This window comes from Cryptomeria japonica, chromosome 8 (assembly GCF_030272615.1).
Source record: "Cryptomeria japonica chromosome 8, Sugi_1.0, whole genome shotgun sequence".
Lineage (NCBI taxonomy): Eukaryota > Viridiplantae > Streptophyta > Pinopsida > Cupressales > Cupressaceae > Cryptomeria > Cryptomeria japonica.
Window position 1 is genome coordinate 388,810,041 of NC_081412.1, and position 17,989 is coordinate 388,828,029.

Here is a 17,989-nt window from a genome sequence, read left to right on the forward strand (position 1 = left end):
GTGAATTACAATGAAGGGGCCTACACTTGTAGGAAGGCCAACATCCTAGAGAAAACTTCTCATCACAAAAGGAGTCTCACTGACTACAGATAAATCCAAACTACAATCCGAAGAAGTGTTGAACTGCAAAAGAAAGCATCTCCTATGCCCAAGTATAGTTTTGGTTAAGCTCGATACCAAAGGACTAAACCCTCTTACATATACCCAATTCAATCTCCAATGATGGACCAACTCCTCTGCCTGAATGATATTACATTATTCTCACATTACATTCCTTGATCATGACCTCTTACATATAACCATGATGATGTCTAATGAGATCTTACATCTATATATACAAAACCCTCGATCATAAACAATCAGGTTAGCCACCAGACAATAAACCGATTACATAATTACAAACCATGTCGGCCTTAGACCAAACAAATAATATCAATACATAAGATATCTTGGAAATACATTAATGGATCCTATCCACAAGTACATTAAAGTCGGTCCATAGATCAACTGGGACCAAGTATAGGTCCATACGTCACAACAATGATCTCCAATTTCCAGTTCTCGAACATGATCACCAATAGAATCTTGAAACTCCATCAAAAACTACACCAACACAACTTATGTAATTCATCAAAATATCCATCAAAAGCTCTGTCGGTTAAACCCTCACTAGAACCAGAAACCAATCATCTAAGCAAGCAGGATAGCATCCGATCACCAGACCAAAACCAATTGACCAAATATGAGCATAAGTAACATGAACAAGTTGATTCCATCACCAGACTATATCAGAGCCTACCAGATCATGTCGGATCCAAGTTAACCAAAAACCACTTAACCTACTGGGACCAAAAGGGTGCCGGTAAAGCATCCAAATAGCTAGTGTTGGCATCAATGGCAAAACATCAATGCAACACATAATCAATTCCACCAAATGGCCAACAATCTCCCCCTTTGGTATTGATGGCAACACTAGATGTGAAAAACATCTAACTACCAAGAAATGTCAAACAAGTCTCCCATGTGGAAGACAACCAACAAATTCCCGCATATAGCTCTGACTATCAATATCTCTCCCCCTTTCTTTTTCTTTTTCTTTTCTTTTTCAAATCAATATCACTCCCCCTTTGACATCAATGCCAGAAATCTGACAAAAATATCAAAGCAAAATTATAAGCCTCTGAATCACAAAGCTGACTACTCCCCCTAAGAAGTAGCATCCCACATCAGTGTCGGAATGAATATTATCTTTGATAATGCATGTCAGACTGATGCCAAACCATATCAATCAATTCTCTACTAGAGGGGCATAAACTCCCAATCTATCTCTCAGGTACTCAAATGATTCCTTGGATAAAGGTTTAGTGAAAATATCTGCAATCTACTCTTTAGTGTTCACATAAACCAGTCTAACTTCATTTGCTTCCACCTTCTCCTTCAAAAATTTATACTTGATAGATATGTGTTTTTTTTTAGAATGAAATACCGGATTCTTTGATATATCAATAATAACAGATTTATCACAGTGAATAACTATTGGTGCATCACAGTCTACCTTTATATCCTTCAACATTTGCTTCATCCATAAAACTTGTGTACGATTAATAGCAGTAACAACATACTCAGCTTCAGCAGTAGATAAAGAAGTGCATGACTGTTTCTTGCTGATCCATGAAACCAACTTCTTTCCAAGAAAAAAAGCTCCATCGAAAGTACTTTTCTAGTTATCAATATCTCTAGCCCAATCAACATCTATATATGCACATAAAGTAAAGTTATCATCCTTAGGGTACCATGAGCCATATTTTGATGTACCTTGCAAGTATCTAAAAATCCTTTTCACTGCCATCTCATGATTTTATCTAGGATCACTCTGAAATCTTGAAACAATACAAACAACATTCATAATGTGAGGCCTAGTCTGATTCAAATAAAGTAGACCTCCAATCATAGATTTGTATCTTGTAGGATTTACCACTGCAGAAACATATTTTCTTGTCAATTTCTCACTTGTAATCATAGGAGTACTTACTGGTTTAGAATCTCTCATACCAAATTTCTTCAACAATTCTTTAGCATATTTAGTTTGACAGATAAAAATACCTTTGTCAGTTTGAGTAATCTGCAAACCTAAGAAATTTTTTATCTCACTAATCATAGACATCTCAAATTCTTTCTCCATATTCTTAGAAAATTCTATGCATAACTTATCTTCACCTCCAAAAATAATGTCATCACCAAATACTAAGAAATTTTTTATCTCACTAATCATAGACATCTCAAATTCTTTCTCCATACTCTTAGAAAATTCTATGCATAACTTATCTTCACCTCCAAAAATAATGTCATCACCAAATACTTCAACAATTAGTATATCATCATTAGTGATTTTATAATATAAATTACTGTCAGCACTACCCTTAGTAAAACCAAGCTTCAAAAGATATTTATTCAACCTTGCATACCAAGCTCTCGGTGCTTGTTTCAATCCATATAAAGCTTTCCTTAACCTGCAAACCATGTATGTATCATTTGATAGTGAAAAACCATCAGGTTTCTCAATATAAACTTCCTCATCAAGATCCCCATTCAAGAATGCACATTTAACATCCATTTGATAAACCTTGTAGTTTTAATAAGCAACATAGGCAAGAAATAATCTTACAGCTTCAATCCTAGCTACAGGTGCAAAGGTCTGTCCATAATCAATTCCTTCCTTCTGAGAATATCCTTTACAAACCAATATAGCCTTATTCCTTATAACTTGACCATCTTCATTCAATTTGTTCCTAAAAACCCATTTAGTTCCAATAACATTTTTCTTTTTAGGTTGGGGAACCAAGGTCCATATGTTATTTTTCTCAATCTGATCTAATTCTTCTTCCATAGCTTTCAACCAATATTCATCTTTACATGCCTCAATTACTGATACTGGTTCAACTTATGAAATTAAACATACCTCATTAGTTGTCAGTCTTCTTCTTGTCATCACTCCATTTCTCTTATCCCCAATGATTTGATCTTCTGAATGATTCAATCTGACATACCTAGGGGTCTTCTAACTTTTTGTTCCTCTTTCTTGTTCTTTAGTTACTGTAGAATTCTCTGATGTTTTTGGAGTAATTGGTTCAACTCTTTGTTCCGGTAAAGGTGCTATCAGTTCAGATATAATCATTTTTACTATTGGTTCTTTCTCATAAAATCTTATTTGACTTCTATTCAGGTCATCTACTTTGACATTAGCACTCTCCACAATTCTCTGCAATCTCTTTTTATAACATATATATGCTTTGCTTTCATTAGAATAACCAAGAAATATTCCTTCATCACATCTAGGATAAAATTTTCCAATGATATCATCTCTCCTAATATAATATTTACTACCAAAAATTTTGAAATACTTAATTGTAGGTGTATTTCCAAACCATAATTCATAAGGTGTCTTACCGTTTTCTCCTTTGATATGTACTCTGTTGAATGTATAAATCATTGTACTCACTGTTTCTCTCCAGTAGATATGAGGTATACTAGCTTCCATCATCATTGTTCTAGCATCATCCAAGATATTTTTGTTCTTCCTTTCCCCAACTCCATTCTGTTGAGGTGTTCAGGGAGCAGAAAATTGTCTTCTTTACCATGCTTGTCATAAAAGTTATTAAACTCACCAGATGTGAATTCTCCACCATGATCTAATCTCAAACATTTAATCTTCAATCTTGTCTCAGTTTCCACTTTAGTCTTAAATATTTTAAACTTTTCAAATGCTTCAGATTTTTCTCTCAAAAAAGTAACCCACGTCATTCTAGAATAATCATCAATGATTAACATGAAATATCTATCACCTTGAAAACTTTTAACTCTAGACGAACCACATAAATCAATATGAATAAGATGAAGAACATCATTTGATTTATCTTGTATACTCCTAAAAGAGGTTCTAACCTGTTTACCCATTTGACATTTTTTACATATCGGATTATATAGCTTCATAATATTAGGTATATCCCTAACTGCCTTAGTTGAACTGATCTCACAATGCAATCAAAATTTACATGACACGGCCTTTTATGCCATAGCCAACTCTCATCAATTTGTGTAATCAAACATGTCTTCTCACCGAAGTTAAAATGAAATATATTACCTTTTGTGTGTGTACCGGTTGCAATCTCCAAGACAAATCTGTTAATGATTTTGTATTTACCATCCTTGAATTGTAATTGAAATCCCTTGTCTACCAATTGTCCTACACTCAAAAGATTATGCTTCAAACCTTCAACATAATAAACATTGTCAGTATTTTTCTTACCATCCAATGATATAGTTCATTTTCCTTTGATCATGCATGCCTTGTCATCTCCAAATCTAACCAGACCACCATCAAATTCTTGCAAATACAGAAAATTCCCTTTATCTCCAGTCATATGATATGAACAACCGTTGTCAATTACCCATTCATCCTTGACTTCAATTTTAGTAGCAAGTGTCTTCTCTTCAAGTACATTCTCTTCCAGTGTCAGATCATCTTCCTTGATAGCCAAGAACGCCAATTCCTTCCCATTGTTGGATCCACTAGCAGAGTCTTATGTTGGTTCATCATCTGAATCAGTAATGCCTTCCTCATCCACTATGTAGCATGATTTTTCTCTATTTTTTTCTATTTATACTTGTTCTGATATCCAGGATTAGGCTTAAATGATCTTCTAACTCTTTCTTCAAATCTTGAATTCCTTTCAGGATAGATTGTTTAGATGCAAAATGACCAATCTTATTACATGCAAAACATTTAAAAGGTTCTTTTCCTTCATACTTACTTCCTACCAGTCCTTTAGGTACTCTTCTATAAAATAGTGCTTCAAGTTGCTCAAACTCATCATCTTCTTTCTTCATATCTTCCAACTCCTTTGCATACAAAGCTTTCTAGTCTTGCTTACCGGTTGTAGATGTAGATGCATGAAAAGCAGGTTCAGACTTCACAGCTCCAGAAGGTCCAAATTCCTCAAGCTCAAAAGAAGATAGTTTCCCAACCAAAGTATCTCTATTGATAGATGTATTAGCCATTGTTCTCAAATCATTAATAGCAGTAGCCTTTATTTTGTAAGCCGGTGGTAGGGCTCTCAGGACTTTAGAAACAATTTCATCTTCGCTTAGAGTTCCACTACAACATTGAATTCCCATAAAAATCTCATTTACCCTTTCCATGAATGCAATGATCCTTTCATCTTCTTCCATCTTCAGGTTTTTCATATCTCACCTGGTAACCATCAAGTTTAGCAATCTTCACTATGGGGTCACCTTCATTAAGAGTCTCCAACTTATCCCATATAGCCTTTCTAGATGATTTGTCAATTAATCATATTATTTGTTGATCAAAAAGTGCACACAAGAGGGCTTCTCTTTCTCTACAATCATTCTCAAGCTCCTTGTCCAAGTTTGTCAAAGGAGGATTGTCAAATCTCAAAATATAGGGTGTGACACCATTCTGTGTGATCTCCCAAATCTCCTTGCCAAGACATCTCAGATGAGTCTCCATCTGAATCTTCCATACTGTGTAATTTGTTCCATCAAGCCTCAAAATATCCCTTCAAAAGATAGCTCCAGAAGAACTAGATGAACTTGAATTGTTAGTTGCCATAACATTTTCCTCAAGCGGTTAAGCTTTCTGTAGAGAGGATCAAATATCTGACACCAATTGTTAGACAGTTCAAATAACCAGAAGACAACTAAGGAGGGGGGGGGGACTGAATCAATTGTCTCAGATTACAGGAACCATTAGCAATTTAAAATTTAATACTAAAACCCAAAACATTAATACCAGAATAGCAGATAAACCAATTAAGCATAAAAAATAATCACAGAGAAAAAGCCATCCACATAACACCAAGATTTATACATGGAAAACCTAGTAAAGGGAAAAACCACCGTGGGAAGCCTACCCATAGTCAGATAATACTTTTGCAGTAAGTATGTGAATTACAATGAAGGGGCCTGAACTTACAAGAAGGCCAACAACCTAGAGCACACTTCTAATCACAAAAGGAGTCTCACTGACTACATATAAATCCATACTACAATCCAGAGAAGTGTTAAACTGCAAAAGATAAAATCTCCTATGCCTGAGAACAACTCCGATTAAGCTCAATACTGGAGGACTAAATCTTCTTACATAAACCCAATACGATCTCCAATGATCGACCAACTCCTCTACTTGAATGATATTACATTATTCACACATTACATTCCTTTACCATGATCTCTTACATATAATCATGATGATCTACAATGAGATCTTACATCTATATATACAAAACTTTTGACCATAAACAATCAGGTCGACCACCAAACAATAAACCGATTACATAATTACAAACCATGTCAGCCTTAGACCAAACAAATAATATCAATACATAAGATATCCCAGAAATAAATTAATGGGTCCTATCCACATGTTACATTAAATTCTGTCCCTAACCTAGATCAACCGGGACCAAGTATAGGTCCATACATTACAACAATGATCTCCAATTGCCAATTCTTGAACATGATCACCAACAGCATCTTGAAACTCCATCAAAATTTGCACCAACACCACTTATGTAATTCATCAAAGATCTCCATCAAAATCTCTACCGGTGAAACCCTCGTTGGAACCAAAAACCAATCATCTAAGCAAGTAGGATAGCATCCGATCACCAGACCAAAACCAATTGACCAAATATGAGCATAAGTAAGATGAACAAGATAATTCCATCACCAGACTATACTAGAGCCTACCGGATCATGCCAGATCCAAGTTAACTAGAAACCACTTAACCTACCAGGACCAGAAGGGTGTCGGTAAAGCATCCAAACAGCTAGTGTTGGCATCAATGACAAAACATCAATGCAACACATAATCAATTCTACCAAATGGCCAACAAAAACCTCCCTTCCACAATACATAGAAAGCCCAATGGGTACAAAAGAGGATGCCATAAATGGAATACAAAAATAAATCAGATGCATAATCATCCCTTTAGCTGATTGTGAGGAAACACCGCACCAGTGAAAACTATTAAACTACAAAAATTGAACATCCTCGCACCACCCCTGTCTATACAAAACAATTCTCCAATCCATCTATTAGCATAAAACTCAAGAAAATAAATGAAATCACTATAATGGAGAAGGCCATAATCTAAATTGTGAACAAACATAGTATAACCCATATCAAGAGAAGAGAAGGATGTTGAGACCACGAAGGAATCAACAAGAGGCTGAGCCAAATGAGTAACCATAAGAAGAACTAGGCGAATAATAGGAAAAAAGAAACCACTGTAGATATCCTAACACCTACAATTTCCACCAACCAAAACTCATCCACCACCTTCCAAGCCGCATGAAAACCATCTAAATAAAACAAATTACAAACCCACTCAAGTTCCTCATCTTCGAATGCATGAAAATCACGAACCTCAAAAGGAAAAAAATGACAGAAGGATGAAATGCTAAGAACAGTAATATGACCAACTCATATACCTCGAACATATATATCACAACCACATGAAAGCCAACGTCATAGAAAATAATGCTTGAAGAGATGCTCAATATCTCACACAAGCCAAGATAAACAACTTGCACATACATAATTAACAAACCAATGATCCCAAGATATGATCAACAATAATGAAATAAACCACTCAACAGAAATGATTGCAGTAGTACAACTTGGAGAAGGAAAGAAATTACACATAATAACAATCACTCACCAATATGCAATCTCATAAACCCAATCCAAATGAAGTAAATAAAATGAGGACAGAGTAATCATGAAAGATACAGGTCGCACAAATCAATTCCATAATAGGAAGATCATAGAAAGCACCACTCTCCAATGAAAAGACACTTGGAATGTGTGGCATCAACGAAAGTGCTACCACAAAATCAAAATGTGGAAAACACCACCCCTCATGTAACATAGACAAGTATATCAACTTCGAAAAGGATGCCAAAACAAATAATCAGAGATTAAGAAAGACATAAGTATTCATGCAAATAAATTGATAGCCTAAAAATAGGCTTTCAAACCATAAACTCTCATGATCACAGAGCATACAAAGAACCAAAATAATAATGAGAACCGAAATACAACTGTCCTCAAAGGACTTCTGCCAATACATCATATGAAATCCTATCCCACCAACCCAAAAAGGATGAAAATGAATAGGCATTACTCTATTAGCATAATCATGAATGAAAGGATAAAGCCATTAATACTCCCAATCACGAAGACAAACCTTTCGGAAAGAATAAAACCAATCCTAAAGATCAAAACCATACGAACTAATCTCAGAATGCCACAACACCGGGTTACACAGTCAGTAGACTAGCCATAGAAGAAAAGCCAACACATAGCCATGCCATGCCAAGTCATAAATGAAAAGCACCCCACTGACCACTAGCCAACAGAGTAGCTAACCTCAGGAGATGTCGGTCAAACCATATTAAAATAAAATACTTATGCAAGAGGAGGGGATATCCGAAGGGGCAACCTCCAAGTAATTCAAACACTCAATTGTTACCTTGTTAGAAATAAAATCAGCAATAAAATTAATTTCCCTATAGCAATGAGAGATAGAAAAGAAACTAAAAAAATTTAATTGACCAAGAATTCGATTTAAAAGATATTGTAGCTGTCAGGAGGCACATCTCTTATTGGAGACCACATGAAAAGTCATGCCATAGAATCACCTTCAATTACAATGTCCTTAATGTTTAGTGAAATAACTAAATCCAAGCCAAATGATAAAGCATGGAACTCTGTAGAGTTGTTAGATTGAATTGTTATAAAAAATGACAGCTCCAATCCATGATTTACCTAGATTTCCCTTAGCAACCCCATCAAAGTTTAATTTAAAAGTGAAGTGCGGAGGAGGGGACCATTTAGCATGCCTATGCTTGACAATAGAAGATAACCTTAAGGATATAGACCCATGTGAGAGAATGACTCAGAGATCCTTCCAATTCCAAGTCACCCAATTATCCCAATGAGAAAAGGAATGCAAATGGTCCAAATTTTTATAAATAAAGGAGAGAACCACTTCAATAAATGGAAGATTCAATCTTGTTTATCACATAAACCACCAAGGAAACAAATTTCTATTTGAAAATTCTATGATTCCTCTCAAGCCATATATTCCAAATAACAATAGAAGGAGCAACACTCCAGAGGTAGGAATAGAATGAATATGAATACAACAAAGGCCAAACGATGAATCGGGACAAGAGATTAGAACAAATAGCAGATGTCCATCCAAGCTTGCCAAATAGCCAATACTAGCAATCTGATGCAAAAGGATAGTGCAAAAACACATGATCCAAAGATTCCATGAAGTCGCCACAAAGCACACAAGGAAACACAGTTGTAATCTCAAGTCTATCTAATCTCATCCCAGTAAGGACTCTATCATGTACTACTAACCAGGTGAAAGAACTAGCTTTGGGAAGACAATCTGAATGCCAAAAGAGCTGAGAAGGCCAAGAGGAAAAAGAAGAGGGATGAGACAAAGACTTATAGCCATCCTTTACTATATAAGAACCTGACACATTCTTAGTCCAGATCAAATCATCCTCCATGTCTTGAAATACAAGCATTCTCTTATTAAGTTCCTATACATAAGCATCCTTAATTTCTTGATCTACCAACAAAGAATCTATGGATTTCAAATGAAACATAGGATAGGGACCTGAAACATCAACATAAGAGTAATCAACAACAAACACACCCCAATGACCTTTGAGAATATCTAATAAAGGAGACCAATCCTGAATACTAGTCATAGCAGCATGCCCATTCCAAACTTCATCCCAGAATCTAGCCTTTCTCCCATTATGGATTACCCAAGAAAGGTGAGGAAGAATAACCAATCTATAACTATTAATAAAATTCCAAAAAACTGACCCTTTTGGAAGAGATGAAGCTGTGAATAACCATTCTCTAGGAGCTCCTCTCAAATATTTGGCAAACATGAGAGAAGACCATTTACTTGAGGGATCCTTATAGAGCTTCCAGACTAACTTTGCCCCCAAAGCTCTATTCTGAATTACTAAATCTCTGATACCTGGTCCCCCTAAATCCTTAGGTAGATAAATTATTGGACTTGTAAATTAATAAATGTTTCTTTATTTAATTTCTTTTCAATTGCCACTATAGATGCTACTAGCTTATATATATATAATTATATTTATAAAGAAAGTCGAGATATATCGAGGCTTTCATTTGTATTTCTACTTTAAAAATTAATTTTATTAAATGATTTAATCTAAATGTTAGAGTTATCTTTTATTAGCAAATAATTATTTATTTAATTATTAGTCTATTATACTCCATGCTTAAGCTAAACTTAGGAATCTTATAATTCTTTAGGGTTTCGAATATCCTTTTATAAGGATTCTTTCTTTGTATTTTCATAACAACTGTAATTATTGAATTGCATTCTTGTTGCACAATCAATATGACTTCTCCTTTCTGGATCTCTGAATTCTAGCCTCCATAGCTTTTTTGCTTCTCTCCTTCTGTGACAGGTTTGCATGCAGGTGATCTTTGGGAGATGTAGAGTTAATTTTTTCTCAACTCCTATATGGTATTAGAGCTCCAGATCTGCATGCCTCTATTCTCTTCATGAGAGATTTTTGGGCCTTTGTTCTTCAGATCTGTGTATTTGGGGGTTTGTGAAGTTGCTTTTTTCCATTTTGGGGGGTAGCTGATTTTTTGGGTAGATTTTGGTGCCAAAAGGACCTCACGGTTGGATTCAAAAGGTCGTTTTCATGAATTTTTATATATAATTCGACCTATTTTGGTGAAAAAGGCATTTTGGCCATGATTTTTTCATTGACATGCTTTACGAGGCATAGAAAACCGTACGACTGTACCTGCAAATGCGTCAAAAAAAATAAATAAAAATTACCCTCTTTATGCCCTACAAGAGGGGTTTTTTTTCTTTTGGCTGTAACTTGGTCATACGGAGGCACTGTTTCAAAAACCTTATATCATTGAAAAGCTCTTTCCGAGCTCTATCTAGATCTGGAGGTTTGAACTTTTGATTTTTCTTTTTTAATGGCATTTTTTTCTGTCAAAACCAAAGGTTCCTTTTTGCACTCCAGAAGACATCACTTGAGCATCCGAACTCCATTTTTCAAAAAAATTATATTATTGGAAAGCTTGTTCTGTGTACTTTCCAATCATATGAGTATTCTTTTTAGATTATGCTCCAGGTATATTTTATTTAGTTTTTTGCTTTTCATAACTCTGGTGAATATCTTGGATGTTTCAGTTCATGGGATCTCTTTCTTTGAGTAGGATGTCTCGTCTTTGGCTTTTTGTTTCCAGTCTTTTGTCTCTTCTTATCATTGTAGAATTTTATTTATGCAAACACACTGAGATAAAGTGCCACCATGCATTGTATACTTGAGATCTTGCACATCTTGTGCCTTATTGTACATGCACTACTTATAAAGTGCCATGGGGGGTTGATGTTTGCCTTTGTTTGTCATCTACCTTTGTCACATGAGTGTTCCTTCCAGGACATTAGCCTTGTGATGTGTGTCAAGTGAGTGTTCCTTCCACGATACCATGTACTTTCTCTGCACCTTCGATGTTCCTGGTTCTTCGTCATGTAGTTCTTGTTGGTCATTCTTTTTATTTTACCTATCCCTCTCCCTTTTCAACATTATGGGGAGGTTTATCCTATTGTTCTAATGTTTCCTTGGTTCTATTGATCAGCTCTTCAAGCTTTGGTGTTTCATGTCATCTGTATCTTTGAGTTCAGTTGTTTGCCTTTGTTTTCCATCTAATTCGAGTAGTGTCATTTGAGGGCACTCGTGCAGATTATAGTCTTCTCTACCTGGTCATGTTCTATTTCAATGGAGGTTCTTCAGATCAACAGTTACTTTTCGATATTGTTTGTAGCTAATTTATGCTTCAGTGGTGTTCTTTTTTCTTTTTTTTATTCCTATCTTCTGGAACACTCTTGTTTGGAGGCTTCTTAGTCCTTCACTTGAGCTTTCATCTCTTGGAGAGGATTTTTGTTCCCAAAGGGTTTTCTCCTTTTTATCCACTTTATAGAGATTTTATTGTACTTGGGTACCTCATCAGGCCTAGTTATTGGGACCCATTGTTGCTTTCATGCATTTTTTACATGTTTTTTTAGTCCTTAGTTTTTTTTTAGCTACTCCTTAAGTTCATCTTAAGGAGGGGTGTTAGAGTTATCTTTTAATTAGCTAATAATTATTTATTTAATTATTAGTCTATTATACTCCATGTTTAAGCTAAACTTAGGAATCTTATTTAATTCTTTAGGGTTTTCTCCTTTAGGGTTTCGAGTATCCTTTTATAAGGATTCTCTTTGTATTTTCATAACAACTGTAATTATTGAATTGCATTCTTGTTGCACAATCAATATGACTCCTCTTTTTTGGATCTATGAATTCTGGCCTCCATAGCTTTTTTGCTTCTCTCCTTCTATGACAGGTTTGCATGCAAGTGATCTTTGGGAGCTATAGAGGGGTTGTAGAATAGAGTTGTTTGGAGGCTTCTTAGTCCTTCACTTGAGCTTTCATCTCTTCTTGGAGAGGACTTGTGTTCCCACATGGTTTTATCCTTTTTCTCCACTTTACAGTGATTTTATTGTACTTGGGTACCTCATCAGGCCTAGTTGTCGAGACCCATTGTTGCTTTCATGCATTTTTACATGCTTTTTTAGTCCTTAGTTGTTTTTTAGCTACATATATGAAGAACAAAGCCCAAAATCTCTCATGAAGAGAATAGGGGCATGCAAATTTGGAGCTCTAATACCATATAGGAGTTGAGAAAAAATCAACTCTACAGCGCCCAAAGATCACCTGCATGCAAACCTATCACAAAAGGAGAGAAGCAAAAAAGCTATGGAGGCCAGAATTCAGAGATCCAGAAAAGAGGAGTCATATTGATTGTGCAACAAGAATGCAATTCAATAATTATAATTGCTATCAAAATACAAAGAGAGAATCCTTATAAGAGGATACTCGAAACCCTAAAGATGAAAACCCTAAAGAATTATAAGATTCCTAAGTTTAGCTTAAGCATAGAGTATAATAGGCTAATAATTAAATAAATAATTATTAGCTAATAAAAAATTACTCTAACACCCCCCTTAAGATGAACTTAGAGAGTAGTTAAAAAAACATGTAAAAAATGCAAGAAAGCAACAATGGATCCTAACAATTGGGCCTGATGAGATACCCAAGTACAAGAAAATTTATGTAAAGTGGAGAAAAAAGAGAAAACCCTGTGGGAACAAAACTCCTCTTCAAGAAGAGATGAACGCTCAAGTGAAGGACTAAGAAGCCTCCAAACAAGAGTGTTCTAGAAGATAGGAACAAAAACAAGAGAATGAAGATCACCACTGAAGCATGAAATAGCTGCAAACACTGTCTAAGAGTAACTGTTGATCTAAAGAACCTCCACTGAAATAGAACATGACCAGGTAGAGAAGACTGTAATCTGCATGAGTGCCCTCAAATGACACTACTCGAATCAGATGACAAACAAAGGAAAACAACTGAAGTCGAAGATATAGATGGCATGAAACACCAAAGCCTGAAGAGATGATCAATCAAGCCAAGGAAACATTAGAACCAACAGGACAAACCTCCCCATAATGTTGAAAAAGGGAGAGCGATAGGTACATTGAAAAGAATGGCCAACAAGAGCTGTGTTGGGACTCATTAAATTTGAGTCAAGTTTAGAGGCCCATTTCAAAATTTTGCTCTGTATTTCCAAATGAGTCAGTTTGAATGGCCTAGTTAGAGAGAGAGCAAAATGGAGCCGGTTGATCTTCAAAGGGTAAGGCTTTGGAAACTTGTTGTACACCTTTCATTTGGCCTATGCAGTGATGTGCAACTTTTAGATTTCAGTTCAGATAAGTTTATCAGGTACCCATTTCGAGGGGTGAGCTGAAAGTGCATTTTAGGCACAAATGCAGATTTTATTAAGTAGCCTACTTTGAGTGCTTATATCTTTTGCCCTGTTGATCATCATGAATAAATTAAAATTAGATTTAATTCTATGCATAAATGTAAGTCAGCATGTCAAATTTCAAGTTTCTAGCAATCCATTTGCTTAGTTTTCAAAGCTCAATCTGTTCGCAGTTTGTGTGTTTTGACAACTCCCTATTTTTGCATAAGTGTAAAAGTTTCCTCAGTAAGTGTCATGCCTGAATGTTTGCTCCGAGATATTGTTGGTATGAATGACGAGCTATGTTTCAAATTCCAAGCTCCTGCCAATCTGTTTGATCGGTTTTCAGAAGGGTTTCTTGAGCCATCTGTTTTAGTTATCCATACTTTCATTGTCGTATTAGTTAAAGTAGCCATTTTCATGAGTGCACCATATGCACCCAGTCAGACTTTTGGTCGAACTGAGAATTCAAAGATTTAATATGTACTTCAAGGTACCTATGTTTCAAATTTGAGGGTCTACGAAGGCTGTTTGGTATTTTTGAGAAATGCATCATGTGTTGCCAGAACATTGACTTCATCAAGTCTGTAGTGTCGACAAAGTCAGTTGGGCATTTTCAAAAATTAATATCTCTTCACTCAGGACTCATCTTGAGAAACCATTTGGTAGAATTCATGCTTGTATATCAAAGTACACGCCTGTCAGATGGCGAGGTCCGGAAAGGTGTTTTGACCACTTTGAAAATTATGTCTTCGTGATTAAATGCGAAAATGTGGTGTAAGTGCATGAAAGTCATGAAACTCACCTCGTTTCCAGAGGTAATTTTAAGGTTCCTGAGCTATTCCAGAGGCCAATTGCATGAAAACAAAATTGTTTTTAGCTGGACCCACTTTGGGGCTCGACCTGACTTGTAACTCCAGGCATCTTTTCAAGCAAAGTTTAAATTGTTATTTTAAATCATGTGTTTTATGATTTAAAAGATTTAGAAAAATATAGAGAATATTATAAGAGCAATATGGACATTAATGGTACATTGAAGCATATGCTTGGCTATTTGATAGCTGAAAGGGCATAAAACCAAAGTTTTTGGAATTTGGTAGCATTCTCCCTAGTAGATGGCGTGGAATGGATAAGAGTTTAAAACTTTCAAAGCAAATGTGATTGGCAGGTGTATGCCCAAATTCAGAGAGTTCTCCAGTTATCCTTGCTGTGTGGTGGAGTTGGGGCATTCAAAAACTTCAAAGCAAATTGCCAAATCAGTAAATAAATGCCAATCTCCAGCATCTTGCTCCCTACCACGCATGGTGTGAATGAAGGCATAATAAAAATCTGCAAACAAATGCACATGAGCAGCCATTGAAAACTCTCAGCAAATCCAATTAAATGGATTAGAACCTTCAGCAGAATGGTAAATGGGCAGCATAGCGAACAACAAATGGAATGGGCATCAAAAAAATTCAAACAAAATAAAGGCAAATGCAATTGGTATGTTTGAAACCAAACTGTGCTGTGGAGTGCATTGGAAGCCTTCAGCAAATTAAAATCTTCAACAAATTAAAACCTTCAGCAAATGAACAAACAACAAATGCAAATGGCATGATTCAATTGCTAGCCATTTTCTCTCTTCCTCTACGTGGTGTTTGGAGGGACATTTTTTAAAAACTCCAACAACAAATGCACTTTCCGTCCTCTCCTCCCACGCAGTAAGCAAGAAAGGCAAAGAACTCCCAGGTGAATTTCATTGGCAGCCATTTAAACACTGCAGAAACCTTCAAATTGCATTCCCAGGCTAAATGCTATTATCCCACATTACTTGTGGAGGGAAACTTTTTGATGTTTAAATATAAGGCTCCACACAAGTATAATGTCAAAGCTTAAATGCTTTTGACACAAGGTGTCGGTTGGGTGCCCAAGGGGACCCCATGCGTGCTGGTACGGATCCCAAGGTGATCGAGGAGGGTGACTAAACGGTGACCAACTAGACCCACAGAGGCACGAATCTCGAGGTGGGTGAAATTTTGCAGACAAATGGTGGCTTAAAGAGTGAGCAAGTTCCGAGCATATCAACGGTCGGCGTGATTTCGCAAGCCGAAGATGCACATTGGTTAGCCATCACGAAATGGCGAAAAGTAGAAGGCCGAAAATGAAGTGTTAAAGAGTGAGCAGGTTCAGGAGATCTGACGCTCGGCACAACTTCACGAAGGAAAGATGCACGCTGATTAAGGTCTACGAAATGGTGAAAGACAAATTGCAGTCCGGGTCCCACTAAGGTGTCGCTGACTTGGTGCACAGGTGGCGGACATGTGGCGATGAGCAAGCAACCCAGTGGCAATGACGAGGTGGACACATGGTGAAAGATGATCTGTCATCCCAGGTGGTGCCCAGTGGACCCCATTGACCAATCAAAGGTTGCCACGTGGCAGAGCACCATGGCATAATCAGGCCAAAAATCAAAGTTAAAATCAACTTATATATATAGTTTCAACTATATTAAAAATTCAAAAATTTAAATGATTGAAGGCACATGAGTGATTAATTCGCTTAGAGGCTTATTTTTGGCCAAAATACCAAGTATAATATATCGCCGGAAAGCTCTCGGAATGAGGAATCCAATGATGTAGTTAATTTGAACCAATTTAGGATATTTTGAGAGAAGATTCCATAGGAATGAAGAAGATATTTTTGCAGTTAGGGACAAAGGAGACATTTGGCAATTTCGGTTGCAGACCTAATCTTTTCCCTCTTCCTTCTTATTCTAATTTTCTTCTCATTGTAAGGGTTCCAGAATTCTGTGAGAGTGGCTCCAGTTTTCATGGCTTCCAATTCTGAGTATTCTTGAAGATTGTACAGGGTAGGGTTTTTCTTTGAGTAATGGAGTTTAATTCTTGTTGTAGGTGTTCTTAGTTGTAGGTTCTTGTGTATGTAAGGCATACATAAATTCACACAATATTGTCTCTAGATTTATATTTCCATTCTATTCAAATCAGATCCTGAAGGAGGATGAAATTTGCTATCTCAAGGAGATAGTTGTGATTGTTTGCAGGGATTCTTCAAGGAAGGATTTAAATTCTGTAATAAATCATGAATAATGGAATATAGTTTCAAGATTTTATGATTTTGTGAATGATCTTAGTAATGCATTTATGCAAGGCATTAAATGCAGGAATACTTAAGAATGAAGATGGATCTGTAGTATAAGTTTTCATCTATAGTTTGATTTATGAATCTGTTGCCTTTGGATAAGGCACTGATCTTGCAATTGAAGGGATTCTCAAACAATTTAAAAATCCAAAATCAGAATATCTTTCTTTGTTTTATGTTCTGTGGGAATGTTTCATCCATCTCATGCTTCAACTTAGTTGAGATGTCAATGTGGATCTAGCCCATCTACAGTAACCTCCTAGTTGTTAAGCCCTTGTGAAATCTATCTATTTTATTGATGCTATCATAGGTGTGTAATAGGTTTAATTTTAAGCATCAAAGGTATACCTGTCTAGGTTTTGCAGAGCCTGAAGAGTAGAAGGATTCATATCCTTGTCATGTTGTCAAAGCCCTGAGGTTCTTCATAGATTGAATTGGCTATTTCATAGATCAATTGCAGGTGTACTTGGGAGTTTTGATGACCAACAAAAATGGCAACTCTGCTGGGGAGAATGATGTAAAAATTTTGTCAAGTGAAACCCATGAGTCTAGCCAAAATTCATTTGGGGAAGAGTCTTAGAAGTTCACAAATCTAAAAGTTATTTTTCAGATTTGAAAGTGTATACCTTGAGAATTCTTGTTGCTATGAAAATTTGAAAAATATTATGTGACTCTGTTGTGTGTGGTGAGACCCAGAAATCTGAAAGTGTTTCAGAGTGTAGATCAATGGTTTAAATTTTATTCCTCTTCAAGGAGGTGGCGACTCTATAAGAACGAACCTGAGATTTGGAGGATTTCTTCAAATTTCCAGTCAGAAGTAAAGTGAACAACAACAACAACTTTTTATCCAGGTATTCCTCAAAGTATTAATGAGACAAT